Source organism: Trichogramma pretiosum, unplaced genomic scaffold (assembly GCF_000599845.2).
Source record: "Trichogramma pretiosum strain Unisexual culture from Peru unplaced genomic scaffold, Tpre_2.0 scaffold9, whole genome shotgun sequence".
Lineage (NCBI taxonomy): Eukaryota > Metazoa > Arthropoda > Insecta > Hymenoptera > Trichogrammatidae > Trichogramma > Trichogramma pretiosum.
The window spans coordinates 658,767-676,010 of NW_019641697.1; the positions used below are offsets into that span (position 1 = coordinate 658,767).

The 17,244-nt window shown below is 46.5% G+C and overlaps 1 protein-coding gene across 12 annotated transcripts in view; it reads left to right on the forward strand.

Moving 5' to 3' along the window:
• The window catches only part of LOC106651589 (forkhead box protein P1-like), a 140,039-nt gene that overhangs the window by 13,316 nt on the left and 109,479 nt on the right, over positions 1–17,244 (forward strand). Inside the window, exon 1 of one of the 12 annotated variants that reach the window (XM_014370160.2) lies at positions 5,696–6,772. The exons of the other annotated variants lie outside the window; for them this stretch is intronic. The gene's annotated coding sequence lies outside the window, so the exon portion shown is untranslated. Of the gene's footprint in view, positions 1–5,695; positions 6,773–17,244 lie in introns of those variants that run through there. 12 annotated transcript variants of the gene reach the window in all.

Below are 17,244 nucleotides of genomic sequence, written 5' to 3' on the forward strand. Positions count from 1 at the left end.
GCGTCAATCAATCTGTAAGCCTTGATACTTTGCCTCGCGATGTGTATACTTTTCTCCTTGGAGCGGCGCGCGCCTGGCAAAGTTCAAACTCGAAGCTCGAAATATTTCACACACGTCTCTCTGAATTTTTCCACGGGATTTTTGTCTACGAATAAAAGCGGGAATATAGCGCCGAATTAGGGGTAAAATGGACTCGGTGAGTCGAGACTAGCCCCGTGGCCTCTCGGTGCGTGCGAGACGCAGGATACGCTAGACTGTTTATTGTTTTCTCTCGGCAGCCGGACAAGGAGCCACCGCGCACGCATTTAAAGTAAGTCTCGCTCTCTCTCTCTCGGATTACCTTATCTGCAGAGCCTCACGCGCCTTGTAACAGCCACTCTATATGCACGTACGAGCGCCGAGGATATATACCACGTGTGTGTGCGTGTGTGCTGTAAGCTGCGGTCGCTGCCGGACACGCAAAAGCCACTCGTCCGCAGGAGTTTTTAAATTACAATTTTATACATCCCATAGAGATGCTGCGACTGCTGTTGTTGCTACGGCCTCCTATAGAATACACGTTCGAACGGCAGGCAAATGCAAAATAACGAGCTGCGACATCGCGACTCCTACGCGCTTACAAGGATCGCTGCAGCGATCGCGCGCGCGCGCTAATAGCCGCTGTATAATTGTCGAAACCTTATTGCGCCTTTCTATATTCATTATACTCGCGAGCGAGCGAGAGCAATAAAATCTATTCCTTCTCGCAGCGTTCAATTTTTCATTCCGGCGTATTTACACGAGCATAAAATTGTCCCGACAACACCATCCCGCACACCGTACAACACGCAGTGCCCCCCGTTCTTCGAGCTTTTTTTCCGATGCTCGAGGCACACACGAGGCTTTTTTTCACACCCACGGCTAATGATAACACCGCATGCTCGGAAGTATGTACGTACGCGCAGGACAATTGGCTTGGATCGCTCTTTTACCAGGCACGCGGCGGCGGGCCGGTGTGAAAATTTTTATTTATATCCTCGCTCTGCGTGTATTTAAAGGGAAGAGTGGAAAGAGATAAAAAGGAGAAAAATAATAACAACGGGCCGTGGCTGTGTACATTACGGTATACGATACTGTACAGGAGAGGCAGGGGCTCGAGGCTCTGCGTACGCGGAGGCAAATTTAAATGAGTCACGCGCTAGCGCCGAGGCAATTAGGTGTGTATAAACGCACTCCAAAATTCCGGTGCTAGTATCGCAAGTGCAAAAGTGTAGGCCTCGGAGATAAGGCACGCGAGCTAGCCTCCGACTCACGCCTCTCCGCGCGTCTCTCCATTTCCATAATTTCGTACGCGCGGATAATTTGTAAGCGCTCGTTACGGTAAGTAAGTAGGCGCAATTGAAATCGGCCGAGTGTTTTTTCGAGTGTACGCGATCGATCGCGATTCGTCGTCGTCGGCTATTATCGGTCAGCGAGAATAAATATAAAGCTCGATTAAAACGATGAATCAACGCTGACGAAAATACACGATCGGGCCGATCGCTCGCCGCGCGCAGCGTAAACAAAGTCCTCCTCGGCGATAAAAGAAGCGCGTCGCTCTGCCTGAATTATACACGGAAGAAACGATCGGCCGATCGATCGATACTATCACCGCTGGGACACTCGACATTTTTCCGTCCGCGGCACGAGACTGCGATCGTGGCCGAATCACAAGTAATACTCGCACGCGAATGCAGTGCGCTACACGATCGGCGTTCAACATCGCTGTTCAAACAAACGTGTACGGGCAAGCGACGCATCGACGAAAATTACAGCTGCGGGTCAGGTTCGAAGGAAATGTTTCCCGCGAAAGATTAGCTGCAACGCGTGGTGCGCTCGTCCTAATGGTTGTTTTCGCTCCCGTAATGCGCCGGTTCGCGCGTGTTTGCCCCGATACAAATTGCAGGTTGCGAGCGGCACGCATGTTTGTTTGTGTCTATATACGCTGCATTCCAGCGAGGCGTTCGCTCGTTTCACCTGCGCGCAGCTTGTGCAGCACTCGTACACAACTGAATTACTTTTTGTTGAATATTTTATTCGAGCGCGTCGTAGCAGCGACTGCACGACGTCAAACGACGATTACGCATCTCGAGATTAATCCGATCGTGGGCCGCGTATTAATAACGACGTCGGCTCGGCATCGTCTAGAATGCAGCAGCGTCCAAAGTTTCGAGTCGACGTCCGCAGTAGGATAGCTGCTCGTCCTCATTCGTCTCTGCATGGCGGGCTCTATATGCCTATTGCGCAACAGCTCTCGAGCTGCTGCAGTGGTCGAAAAGTCGCGACATTTGTTATTGCAAGCTTTTGGCCACTGTATACACTCGCGGCGTGTAATTTTACGGTTTTTTCTTTCTTCTAAATAGAGCTCGGGGGCACGCATATATACATATATGCGCGAGCGTATACTAGAATACACAAAGCCGAGGCGCCTGCGTAACGTCGCGTCTTCTATACTGTTAAGTAGAGCGTTGCACCGCTGCTGCTGCTGCTGCTGCTCACGCTGTTCACGCTGCTTATGCCGCTGCAGTGCGAGGCTACGCGATATTACTTGCACGTGTGACAGATATCTGCAGACTGTTGCAATTTTCAAAGACAGCGACAACGACGACGAATTGGATTATTATCCTCGCGCGCGATGATGTATACGCATGTTATACGCCGTAGTACGTATAAAATGTCGCCTAGGCAGTCGTCATCGCGTCGCATAAATTCAAAAGTATCGTAACGAAATGAAATTTACGATCGATCGCCGAGGTAAGTAGCATGAGATATGCGTAAGCGTATACACGTATGCGATGCATGCGTTAGCGATACAGGATCTCGCGCTCGTATCAGTCGTCATCGTCGCTTACAATTGCGATTTTCCGAGAAAAGCCCTCTCTCGCTCCAAAGCAGCGTGTATATTCCAATCGAATCTCATCATCGGCATCCCGTCACCCACGCCGAGAGCTATGCTATAAGCCGTACGTTGCGACACGCGTCCCTCGTTGTTGCATCTCAGCCGCATCGAGATTCGCAAAAAACCTATTATATGTAGCGCAGCAGCAGCAGCTACCGCTCGACGCTCTCCGACAGATCGCGACTTGACGAAAAAGTGAACGCTTATACTCGCGGCTTTGCATTTCGTAATAAGCAGGATGTTGGAGCGCTGCGCTTGCGCCGCCGCGCAGATGATAATCTCCTATATAAAAGCATTAAAAATGCGCGCCTATACACGCCTCTCGTATATGTATGTATGCACTATGCGTGCATGCTCGAGCGCGTTTATATAGCCTGGCCGTGTATAGGAAAATATTAAACAAGAGAGCCTCGACTTTTTGTAATCGCTCGATTTTCGCGCCAGGAAAGTAAAATTACCTACTGCAGCTGCTACACCTATAGCCATCTACGCGTGCGTGCCCGCGTATACGGCTTATTGGTTTCGAGTTATTTTATAATTGCGATTTGTTTTAATACGGTGAAAGCTTATCTATCCTTGTGCTGTAATAATATAGACAAGCTTCCGTTTTTTCTTACTTTTATAATGGAGACCAGCTCCCAATTGCGCATACGAGAGAGAACTCCGTGTTCCTTACATAGATTTCAATTGGTTGTTTTTTTTATTTCGCTGGCCGCAAAAGTCGAAAAACTCCATCGACTCGCCAAACAGTGCGAAGATGGATCGATATTTTACACTCGGTCTTTGCATTAATTTTCCTCAAAGTGCTTTCGTTTAATTAAAACGGTTAAGCCAGTCGTATACGCGAGGGGAAACTAGACCAGCCATGTAAAAGTGCGTGCATAAGCAAAGCGTACACGAGACTCGCGTCCAATGAGGTTTGCGCATTAAAAATCGAAAAAGTCGCGGCTCGCGCCGCATATGTACGATCGCGTCGCTTATTTAGCCGTGGACTTGACAGTCAGCTCGAGCATGCGTGTGTGTGTGTGTGTATAGGTAGGTTATATATACATATATAAAAACGTCATCGGACGCTCGAGCTTGTCGCTCGATTCGCGCGGACTCGCGAAGAAAAAAAAGCTTTTTATGGCGCTCGTGGCGTTTTTTATCGTTGCTCCTCTCGCGCGGCTATTTTTCTCGCTCGACTTTTTGCCTTTGGTCGATGCTCTTCTAGTATATGTACCGCGGCGATCCTGCGCGCCACTGTCGGCCAACGGTTGCCGCGCGCGATCGAACGAGCCTCGATATTTGCATTTTTCGCACTCGATCGACGAGAGATAATGCTCCAAGATGAAGTGCACACGTATCGAGGCTCGCGCGATATACTTTGTTGTGTGTACACATGACGATCGCGAACGCAAAAAGTTACGCAACGGCCACTCGAAGCGCGTGCATAGATACGTATATAAGACTCTTTTTTTTCTTCTTCTTCTTCTTCAATTGTACATCTTATTATATATGTTTTATAAAGTCGACGTCGTCGGTGGCGTCGCTCGCGCGCGAGAAACAAGGAAGTGCCGATGCATGAAATAAATATCTAAGGCGCGCACAAAGCAGCTCGCGGCTAGCGTAATAACAAATACATGCGCAATTAAATTGCCATTAAGACGCACATCGAGTTCGATTCTCCGCTTCTTTTTTCCTCGTGCTCGACCGATCCCGCGATCGATGAAAGTGTGCAGTTCGGACGCCGAGATTCGGGTAAGTAGAACTGCCTAACTAAGATGGTCGATACGATCAAAAAAAAAAAAAAAAATCGCCACTCGCTCGCTGCCACATTGCTCATAAGTGCAGCGCGGCTATATAATAAATTTGAAATTCAATATTTAGCTATGAGCTCGGGCAGGTCGAGAGGTGTTGTTGTGTGCGTTATATATACGAGAGGCGATACGCTGGATTAGGTAACACGGACGGGTGCACACTCATAAGTTGGAGCATTGTCATGATAAAATATGCAAGTGACACGTCGAGCGCGGGGCTCTATTGCAGCTAGCGTCAAATATTAGCATTTACCAATCGCCTCGAGACTCGACGCACTCGACCCACTGGAGCTGAAAAATATTTGGCCCCGATCGAGTGGACTTGGAAATAAATTTCGAGAAAAATTCGAGAGATGAGTCGTATAAGTAGGTGGAGGAGGTAAAGGCACGCGTGCACGCGACTGATTCGGGAGCCGGCCCGACGACGCACAGTAGTATAGTAGGCTCGCTCGCACTTATCGCGGCGACAATGTGTGTGAGGCGCATAATCGCGTGCATCGAATCGCACACACAGAAAGTATCGAGTCGATATGGTACAGAGATGCGGAGGCACGTTGTTATAGCATCTATAGGAGGAGGAGGGAAGGATTTGCGCTCGCACGAGAGCAGCTACTCGCGCTAGCAACGACGTGTCGGAATAGCGAGTCGGCGCGCACACACATGTAGCTATAAGCTTATATAGCTGGTCCGCGCGAGAAACGGGAAGCGTGCGAGCGGCATATAATAAACCGAGCCAAAGAAGAGGAGGTAGGTGGTAGTGGCGGCGAGGGGGGAGCAGCGTCGAGCGGAGCTCTCCAATATGTGTCCGTGTGCACGTGCGTGTGTCGGTGCGCGTTATATGCAATGTATACACTGCACTCGCACACACACACACACACACACGCGCGCGCGCGCGAACTCGCTCACTACTAGCAGAGGCGAAACGACAGCAAAACGAGTAAACAGAGTCAACATGTAAACAGGCCGCTAGCTATACGATATATACGCTGCGTTGCGCGCGAGAGACAAACAACAACTACGTGGGGGCCGAGTAGTAGTAGCAGCAGCGCCAGCAGCTCCTACAGTCGTGTGTGTGTATATAGTTGCAGCGCTCGAGAGTCGAGACGAGCTGCACAGCTCGCACATGTGCTCTCGTATTATTGCCTGCCCGGCTGTATCTGCATGAGCAGCGCCAGCAGACCACGAGTAGAGTGTGCAGCGCGAAAGAGTTATTATTAAAAGGCAGACACTGTGGCCTATGCAGAAGAGGCTCGACGTGTGCGCGCGCGGGGCCCCTCTTTACGTTCGAAAAGGTGTCAAAACGCGCCGAGAGCTGTCATCGTCGCGCGCGCGCGCGCCTTGGCGCAGTTTGTTTGTTTCTTGGCTCCGACTCGTACCTACATGTAATCGAGCCTCGTGTTAGCTGCAGTCCGCGTCCACCGCACCAGTGCCGCGTGTTTGGTATTTGTCGCGATTAGAGGAACGATACAATAGCGATTGTTGCGGCCTGCCGTGTTATTGTAATATCTCTCTGGCCGCAGTAGTCAAAGTACTGCTGTTGCTCGAGTCGCGAGTCGCGAGCCAAGTGCAGCAGCGCCGAGAGCATAGATAGCTCGCGAGCTGCGACGCGCGGACACGTGCTCGGAGCGACGCTCCTCCGATATTCGGCGGAAATTACGAACGCGCGCGAGTGCGAGCAACAAGAAAAAGTGCATGTGTGTGTTTATTACCTGCTGTTGGTGCATATTATAAAGCGTGCTAATAAGTGCGGCCCCATCGTGCGACCGATGCAACACACGGCCGAGCAGCGGCTACGCGCGCCGGCGTTAAATAGTCATCGTCGCGCAAAATTAGTCAGAGCCTCCGCTACTGCTATGTGCGAGAGTCGAGAATAAAGAAGAAGAGGAACGACGACGACGACGACAACAACAACAACAACACACACACACACACACGCTATACTTGCGCGCTGTGTGTGGCCAACAGCCAGAGAGACGTGCATGTAAATATAGGTATATAGCACGCAGCGAGCAACCCGACTACACACTCCGGCTCTTGCACTGCCAAAGGCCTACGTGTATGTATATTTATTTGTTTGCTCCGCCGACACTACTTTATAATACTCGCTGCATCTCTTTCTCTCTCTTTCTGCGCTGGTACACAACGCACACACAACAGATGTGCATATGTAGCATACATGCGCTGCTGCTGCATGTATATGATATGTACACACGACGCGATGACGTAAAAACTCGCGCGATTCCGTTTCTCTGCCGTGGCTCTTCTCTGTCTTTTTTTTGCGACACTTTTTTCAACGTCGACTACGACTAGCAAAACAACAACAACAAAAACAACAACAACAACAACAACAATAACAACAATGGTAGGCGAAATCAATCGACGAAATTTTTATTAACTCGATCGAACGATACGTTGTTACTCGTTGTCGTACAAGGAACCCGTATTATTATGATGGAGCTCTCGGAGTCGTATTATTTTCACAGAAAAAAAATCAAATAACACCGGCGCCGCAAAGTTCGAGCGAAAAAAAATATCCGAGTTTATATTTATTATTAACCTATCGACGAACTGTACGGTGAAAAGTCGAGCAAAATAAACGCACGGAAAAAATACTACGAGTTCGCGACTGATCCCCAGCGATAATTCGAAGAAGAAACACGTGCACACGCCGAGCAGCGACGGCGTTAGACTCCGACTGTCAACAGGTGCTGCATGTGCGTCAGACCAACGCGTCCGAGTAATCCAACACCGGCCCCCAAATTATGCATATTGTATATTATATTCATTCATTAAAATTACGATTATGAAACGCTACATTGGAAACGAGAACTTTTCAACTATGCAGTGCGATTATCAGAGCTCCTGAGTCATATATTGTTGTTGGCCGATAAGAAAGTGGATCGTAGACTATTTTGTAAGCGTCAAAAGTTTCGGGAAAACACGCCGATGACGTTCAAACGGATGAGAGACACTGACGTTTTATTAAAGCTTCATAACCTTATCTCTTGGTCCTTTTTGTTACCTTTGTTGGCGTCGAAACAATCGAAATTAGATCAAACGAAACTTACATTTCCTTCTTTTTTTATATGTACATGTAAATACCGTTACTTTTATCAAAGCCTTTTTTCGCGCCGAGATAAAACACTTTCTCTCTCTCTCTCTCTCTCTCTCTCTGTTTTTCTCGCGTGCCTCTTCTTTCGCATTTGAATATTTAATAGGCAGAGTGAGAACCTATTGTTATAATTCGATCGAACCGTTTGCGCAAGTGATTGCAGCTCATATTGCCTTCTTTTTTTTTGTTTTGTTATTTTTATATAAAAGCTTTGCAGCGCGCTCATGTAATAGACAGGCCAGCGAGAGAGCCACGCGCAGGAAGCGAATAAATTATCTGTTTGTTCAAACACACGATACTCATTTTTCTGAACTCTTCCGTTTGCTCTGAATTAGTTTTGTTTTGTTGTAAGCGATGATACAAGTGCATTAGCATAAATAGAGCACGAAGCAAATTGAAATCAAATGTATCGTGTGCGTATATCGTAAGTGTGATATGAGTCATTTCACGTCAAGTCTCCTAGCGCGGCGCCCGCGCGGCATTATTAATCGAAATTGTTCAATTTGTAACTCGCCAGAAAAGCACCTAAATGCAATCAGAAAAAATATGTGCCATATGATTTTGATAGGAAATTTCCTCAGCTTTCCAATGATGAGGTCAGATTTTCCAAAATTTTCCATTTTTCCCGGAAAAACTTGACATAAACTTTCAAACTCAAATATCTCAAAAACGGCATTTTTAAGATTTTTTTAAATAGTGCCAATCGAAAGCTGAGGAAATTTCCTATCGATATGCAAGTTTTCAGAGAGTACTTTTGATAATTACTCAATGAAATACAGCGACGAACGTGTAAAAACGTGACATTTCGGCCCGTGCGGGGTACTGCGCGCGGGAACAGCTGCCGCACGGGCCGAAATGTCACGTTTTTACACGTTCGTCGCTGTATTTCATTGAGTAATTATCAAAAGTACTCTCTGAAAACTTGCATATCGATAGGAAATTTCCTCAGCTTTCGATTGGCACTATTTAAAAAAATCTTAAAAATGCCGTTTTTGAGATATTTGAGTTTGAAAGTTTATGTCAAGTTTTTCCGGGAAAAATGGAAAATTTTGGAAAATCTGACCTCATCATTGGAAAGCTGAGGAAATTTCCTATCAAAATCATATGGCACATATTTTTTCTGATTGCATTTAGGTGCTTTTCTGGCGAGTTACAAATTGAACAATTTCGATTAATAATGCCGCGCGGGCGCTGCGCTAGGAGACTTGACGTGAAATGACTCATATACGTACATGGGTGAGCTCGCGCTGATTAATGCATCGATGGATTGTGTGTCAAAAATTGAATTATTCATGGCCGTATATACCTATACAGAGCGAGCGCCTGGATACAATGGATGAAAAGAGCAAAGACAAAAAAGTACGCATACGCGTGTACTTTCGCGGAATGATATCGCATGGGAGAAAGCCCGATGATATTAGTCATTGGCATTGTCCATTAATACTCAGCGGCCCGTGTGGCTCGCTGTATCGATAGAAATACGACAAAAATTTTCAACCACGTTTTCGCGCGCAAACGTAATATCGATCGTGCATCGGCAATTTTTTTCCTCAAAAAATTCGTACACGCGTGAGCTGACGTTGGCCGCATAAATAGCTGCAAGAAAAAAAAATAACTCGGAAACGTGCGTTTTCCAAAGGTGAATTTACGCAAACAAAGTTGTGTACGAATGCTCGCCGGAGTCGTGAGTCTTGAAGCTTTTAAGAAAGCCTTTTTCACGTTTCTTTTATTTTTTCATTTTTCTTTCCGTTTTTTTCTTTCTTAAATAAACAATGCACGTGCTTGTTTGCATGAATTGCATAAAAGACATTGAATTTTATTAGTCGTCGACGCGGAGCGAGCGAGATACACACAGAATCGTCGAGCTTTTTAGCAATTCTATTTTCTGACCCAGTTGATTTGGCGCATTTCTTCTTGACAAATGCGCTTCGATTCGATTGTCTCTTGGCAGCTGCGAGATATGCAGATGACCGGATCGGTTGCATTACATGTAACGCACATATAATATAGAGAAAAAAAATCAGCGTATAGTTTTATCGAAAGATTTTGTCATTCCTCTCGCGGAAACGCACGTGTGAAACCACGTGTACTACTATAATACGATGCAGTATCTGGCTCGAGTCCTTGGTAGCCTACTGCTATACTTATAACGGATTAATCTGTCGCAGCTGTCAGGCGTTCGCGAGCGATTTCTCATTAAGAGCTACTGCTGCTGCTGCTGCTGCGGAAAAACTACGCGTGCCGTGTCGTTTTCGTTATTTATCCTACCGGCTCGAGGCTCATTATTGTTTCGTGTAGCTATTTATTAATAATGGCTTTTGATTCGATTAGCGTTTGCCGTTCGATCTCGGCGCGAGCGATTTACTTTGATGAAAAGAGCTGCTGCGCTTTCCATAAGCGAGCACAGAGAACGGCTCTCTCGGCGCGATCTCATGAATATACACCGCTGATAAATCTCCGCCTCCTTTGGCTAATTCTTGGCCGCCGCCGCCGCCGTCGAGCTATTGACTGATTATTAATAGTTCCGTTTCCTCTGTCAATTGGCCGGGAGAGGAGGGAAAAAAAGCCGGACTTTCTTGAGAGCGCAAAAAATGCTCAAGTGTATCGATGTAGTAAACGAGCGTCAGCGCAAGTTAGCTAGTAAATCCGATATTGATGTGGCGATAAGGCGCAGTTGCACGACTGCCTCCGTGCGTGTTTCCAATCAAAAAGTCGCTGTACAACCTACTTTGTGCGTCTCTCGCACATTATGCAGTTGACACGTGAGCGAGTATATGCCGCGCATGAGACGCCTGCGCGAGAGAGGGGGACAGATTGATTTTTAGCTTTAAAATCTTATCGATATTACACCCAGGCTGTTTTTAGCTATTCGCTAACGGGAAAAGGTAAAAATGAAAGCAAAAAGCTACGCGGGCTGGCGAGCTACATTTATTCTATATGTACGATTTTATAGCTTGTAAATCACGCATATACGTGGCTTAATCGACGCGCGGATCAATGCCTCGATCATTAGGCCGGCTCTTAACGCGGCAAAATTACCCAAAAGTGCTCGGCATATCGTCGCTTGTTGTTTTATAATATATAACGGATCGTATAGGCGGGCGTTTATCGGAAAAACTACATTCCGTAAGAGGCTTTCGCCATATGCATCTAGTTCTCTGCGGCTGCGAAAAACCTTTTTTATTGGCTCGTTCAATCGACGAGTTTCCAATGCTCTCGGCTGGCTCTATTTATATTTATGCGCCTGTGTATATAATTATAACGGACAGCTGTGTACATGCGTATTGAAAGTAAATAAGTAGTTGTAATGTGCCTATCAGAATTCTGTGCTTTTAAATTGATTCCGATCGGGCGAAATTAGCAGTTTTAATTTTGTCGAGAAAAAGTCTTATCGCGTTACGTATACGTCGAACGAATAAACTTTTTTGTACGGGAATAAATAAATGCGAAGGCCGAGCACGATTTTCGAAAGGAAAATCATAACAAAGTCATGAAGTATGCACGAGACCAATTTTTCGTCCCGAAACGCTTTTTTCAATAAATTATTCGCCCATAAATAATCATTTGGTATCTGTTTAATCTTGACTCGTTCATGAAATTCTTTCGTTGTTTAATGGATTATTAAATTATATTAATGCTCGCGCAAGACGAGTTCATAAATCTAGCTGCATCGACTGAGTTTGGCCGAGGATACATAAATTCTCGCGCAAATTGATTGAAAAGTGCGAATTAAGGCTCGATCGTTTAAAACAATTTTCTTGATCGGATTTTCCAAAATTTATTGTACAGCGGATCGTACATTATTTTCTCGCGCATTAGAAAATGATCACCTTTTCTTTCTCCGTGTCTGTGTTTTGCTTGGCCGTGTGTCCCTCTCCGCGTTGGCTCGTGCATAATTACAGGCTTCGGCATTTTCCTGCACATTACGTCGCGCTCGAGCACGGCTTACAATTCAAAATGAATTAATAACTAGCTCTCCCACCTGCTCGGCGTTACAAATTTCTCTCGGCGTATGAATTCGGTCGATTTGCTCGTTGCACGGCCAGTTGCACTATTAATCAAGCAATAAACTCTCACCGAGACATGCATACATCGCGGCGAGCTGGGAACGATTATGCTAAGTACGTCTCTCCCTCCTTGTGCTCGTGCCGTTCGATAAGGATAAGAAACATCGATTCCTATGCCTTATCTCTGGTCGCTCGATCAGCTGCGCAGCATCTGACAGAGAGATCTTCCGAGCTAGTTGCACTAATTGTTTTGCACATTTTTCGATGCATGGCACACGCTACAGTCGCTGTATATAAATAAAATCCGCCGAGATAGAGATATAAGCGCGTGTTTAATTACAAATTTGAAATGATTAATAGTCGCTACGAGTCAGCTTGATTATTGTATATTGTATAATGGCGCGCAACGACACGTGGGATTTATCATATTAAGTACTTTCACTGCTCGACAAGCTTAATAACTCGATACACTGCGACTAGTAGTCTGTAGCTGATCGCTAGTCTCGAGAACATATAGACTTATACTTACACGATCGAGACGGTGCGGTGCGCGATTGATTTTTCACTCGCTTAAGTATATCGATCTCGTGACGTTTCGGCCGAATGCGAAATCTCGCGCGATGAATTTAACATGGGCATCGCGAGCTGACACGTGAGTCATCGACGCGCGCTTTATTACGAATCAAGGCACGAAGTGCGCGCCAAACGAAAAACGAGCCGACGTAGCTCGCGCATTGGCTGTGCGTATAATGGCCTGATAAAAGAAAGGCAGCGTACGCATGCATGTATCCCTATTATAGAGCGCACTTATCTGTATCAGCGCATCGACGTCAACAAGGCAAACAGACCAATAAAATATGCAAAGAGAGCGCCGTACACAAACGCGCTCGCGCTGCTGCCTTCACGTGGGGACAATAAAAATAATGTAAAAGAAAAACTACGTCGACGCTGATGATGATGATGATGATGACGACGACGACGACGACGACGACAACATGTAAGATTGCATTGAACCTCGCACGCCAACAATAAATGTATTCGTTATCGACGAAAAAAAAAAAAAAAAACTATTGTTGCATTTGTATTTCATGTGTATATATGCGCGTGCACAGCTCGGAGCTCGGCGCGAGTGCAGTCGTTGCAGCGGAGCATGTAACGCACGATATATACCTCGCGCCTATTCAATACTCGAGCGCGGGCATGCGTGACGCCGTCGTTCGATACATACGTACGTATATATACTTAGGCGTATTATATATACCGCGTCATGTGCGTCGATTATTTTTTTTTCTTCTTTTTTACATCATTATCGTTGTTTGTTGCGATCTACATTTTTGCCGATTGCATAACGGCTTCGATCCCCGCTGATCAGTGACACTTGTGCGCGTCCGAGCCCCCACTGACCTTCTCTCTCTCTCTCTCTCTCTCTTTCATGCGTGTGCAGTTCATAACCTTGAAACTGACTCTGCACTCGGCTTCTCTCTCTCTCTCTCTCTCTTTCCTAACTCGAAAATGCGAGCATTCGGCCGTGACCATGAAGAATCGATCTTCGCTCCTACTCTACGCGACTTTCGGTCATTCAGTTTCCGCACAATAATAACTCGATCGTAGCACGTCTATATGTATGCACTGCGCACGCTTACTATACTGCAGATTCATTCTTTTTTGCAACGAGTTATCAATTTCAATTCTCACAGCGATGATTTTTGTTTCTTAATGCTTGCAAAAAAGATTCATAAATATAAAAATATATTTTGAAAGACATTTGCTCGTATTGTTATCGTAATTTGTTGTTTACAATTTTCTCTGCTCGACTACTCGCTCGTCTTGGCAAGACTCGACTGTACGCGAAAAAAAAAAGAAGAAAGCGAAAGTAACGCGATGCACGCATACATCTGCAGGCGCGCAAGTATGTGTTTGCGTGTCAGTAGTAATGTCCGATGTACTATCTTAATTTACTGCAGCGCGAGTGCACGTGTGAACGGCCAAGGGGCATTTTTCAGCTTTCGTTTCGCTATACGTACATATGTATTCGGTGCAATGCATTGCAAGTGTCGAATGCGTTACGTACTTTGTTACGCGCGCGCGCCTCTTCACTGACTAATTGTATTACGTTCGAATTTCGTACGTATGTGCGGCGTACATACATGCGTACGTACGGAGCGTTAAAAATTGATCGTAAGCCGAGTTAATCAATTTTCGCTCTACTTTCAAAAAGTAAATTTTGCCGCCGAGCAGCTGTAATGGCAAAACTTTTGCAATTCCAAAAGTTACGTGCGCGCAAGTATAGAATCGCGTCGAGCGAGAATGTATGGCGTACTTCTATTACACGCGATGCGTGTGTGTCGCATAGGCCAGAGCTTCGTCAAGTGCACGACTCTTCTTGCGCTCATCTATTTTTTGATTAACGCAATAATATTTCCATTATTATTCCGTGTACAGAGACGGTCCATGCATCGCTCCCCCCCGGTCCACGAAGCCCTGTGTGTACGTGTATCTGTATCCGCATCGCAATATGAGTTTTCACGTGAAAGCCCGCGGGAATCTTCGAAATGAGTTTGCAGCATTGACTCTATCTTCCGCTCGTTCGTCGACTTGCTCGTTCGTACGTATGATATTTTTTTGTTTTGCAAATGAGAAAAATAGTGCAGCTCGTTTGCTTATTTTTTTCCCCCCTGCGCAAAAGAATTCGTCCGATCAATGGTGTACAACGCGGATCCGGCATTTATATTATGAAAAAAATCGTCGGCGGTGATGAGCGAGAGCCACTGAAATTGTAATTAATCATCGGCGTTGATCGTGGCCGACGTATCACATCCCCACGCGCGCACACTTGTAAACATTTTGAGAATAGATCGGCCTGAGTCACGTAATTGCGCGAAAAAAGGATTTCCTGTTGTGTGGCCGAACGCGCGTACATATATTATTATTGTTGCCGTTGCTGAATGTATACTTTGCAAGCGCATTATCGCACTTGTAACGATAGTTTCTTGGGAAATGACTGGAAGTGGGAATCTAATCGTCGTATACACATTCGTATATGTAACGAAACTACTTGACTGCGCTCCGGCCTCGTTGTTTTTGCTCCGCGGAGGGACTCGCGTGCATCGACTCGTCCTTCTCCGTGGCTTTGAAAAATTTCGAGACAATAGACGACGGAGCGCCGTTCGGGCACAACATACAGGCCAGTAACGTCGATGGTTTCTCGATTAATGCTTCTGTACCGTGAGCCATGCTGCTCCTGCGGAATATCATGAGACAGAGTCAATACGGGCTGCGCGCTGATGGCATTCTTGGGAAGATAGTTGGTCTTGGGTCGGGGGTATACATAAGATTATTTGTTCGGCATATAATAAGGGGGAGCCGTCGGAGCTTCTGGAATCGACTGATATACACGTTAGGCGAGGCTCTTTAGCATCTTGGGGTTACGTGTGTTCACGTATCTAGCTCCCATCCACGTCTGACCGATCTCGAGGTCGTGTCTAGCTCGCCTAACCTACTACTACTAGTCTTCCTCCCAAGACATTGTAAATCATTGTTAGCGGGAAGCAGATACAAGGCGCAGCTCGCGTACGTTATTTGCCTCTCGGAGCGAGCAAAGGGCTGCTACTACAAGGAGGAGTCCTATAAGGATCGAGAGCGTACGTGCGTGCAAGCTCTCCTCGGCCGATTAGGCTTGCTGCTTATTTCCGGCGCGCGTGTATACATCCGAGTGGCTTTGATTAAGACCCCGAGAGCTTGCGAGGCCCGGAGCTTTTTAACCTATTTTTCTCTCGCTGCGACAAAATATCGCCCTTGGAACGATTATACAATGCACTAGTGGCAAGAGTAGTAGCCTTTAATAAGAAATTCCTCGGGAGTAGCTTTCAGGAGATACGAGTACTAATAGTTGCAGGTAAAACATTTTCGCACCACCGAGAGAGGGGTTTAGGACAACGAGTGTAACTCTCTCTCTCTCTCTTTCTCTCGTCTTTTAGCCGCTCTCTGCGTTATCTCGTCGAGTCCCGCAACTAGTAGTGCGCGCGCGTAAAAACGAGCTGCCGAGGCTACACAATGTACACGACGCGTTGCAACGGGGCGAGAGGAGCGCGTGGCATTTTCAACGATTTTCCCCGACTCACGGCTAATTGTTATGCATGGCGCGCGAGCCTCGGCGTCCCTCGCTTAACCTTTAAACGGGTAGACTCGCATGTAGAATGCTCTTCTTTTCCTCGTCGTTTGTTCGTCGCTCGTAGGTATATATACACCTATATACCGTAAACGACACATGCGTGCTTTTTGCTCTCCTTTCACTTTGCAAGCTGCGGAGGAGCCCTTGGCTGCGCTATACACAGCCGCACAGGTAACACTCGAATCGTGTAAAATTCCTTCGGAGCACGTCTTCTCGTCATTAGAGCTTTCTTTTTATTCCGGGGCGTGGGACAAGCGATAAGGAGGATTCTGCACGTAAGCACCCCGGCTCTCTTTTTCTCTGCCCCTGTGCCTGGCGTATCACAACGTTTATGCTGCTGCTTAGTGCCTTGTACGTATCAGGCCACTTTTACGAGATTCTCACGTCTCTCGCGTATACATAGCCCGCTCGCTCCTCTCCCTAATATCGGGCTAAAGAGAGAGACTCGATCCGAGCTCTGGGTATACCTTTGCAGCTCGACTTTATTCCAAGGCGTCGCGCATCGATTGAAATATTATTAAAAGCTGCAGCAACGCTTAAAGAATAATAGCGGCGCGTCTTGTTCTTAAAAAATTCATCGGCTATTTCATGCAAAAATCACGACCATCCCTTAGCAGCCGAAAAATGTATATGCTCGCATACAGCGACTCAGCCACTTGATAAATAAGACATGTCAGACAGAATCCATAAAAGCCCAGAGAGAGCGAGAGAGGAAAAAGTAGCCCAAGCTTGCTTCGCCTCGTAATACAAACGTCACACGTCACAGAAGATTTGCTCGAGGAAACTTTTAAAGGATGAGAAAGGGAGTCGTGAGCTCGGCGAGGAGTATATATGCAAAGCTCGGTGTATAACCACACGGTCGAGTTATATAACGAGGGTCTCGAGGCGTATATACGAGTGTACATATTCACGTCGTCAAAGTGTGGCACTCGAGCTTCTTCCTTTCTTAGCTATAGTGGCTCCTTGTGTATATATAATATAACGCATACGTATATCGCATGCACGGCCACGCGCAGACATGAGCGTAAATTGCGACGATATACTATATATATTTGCGCCCCGGCAAAAATCATGAAAAATGACTTTTAATAATAGGTGCGCGCGCGCTCGCGAATCGGTATTAATCGCGCATTAATTTGCGCCCCGGCCTGCTGCTGCGAATCTCCGGGCTCTCGCCGCGGTGTAATTTTTCAAGACAAACGGCATCCTCGGCTCCGGAAAAATCTAATTACGCCGCG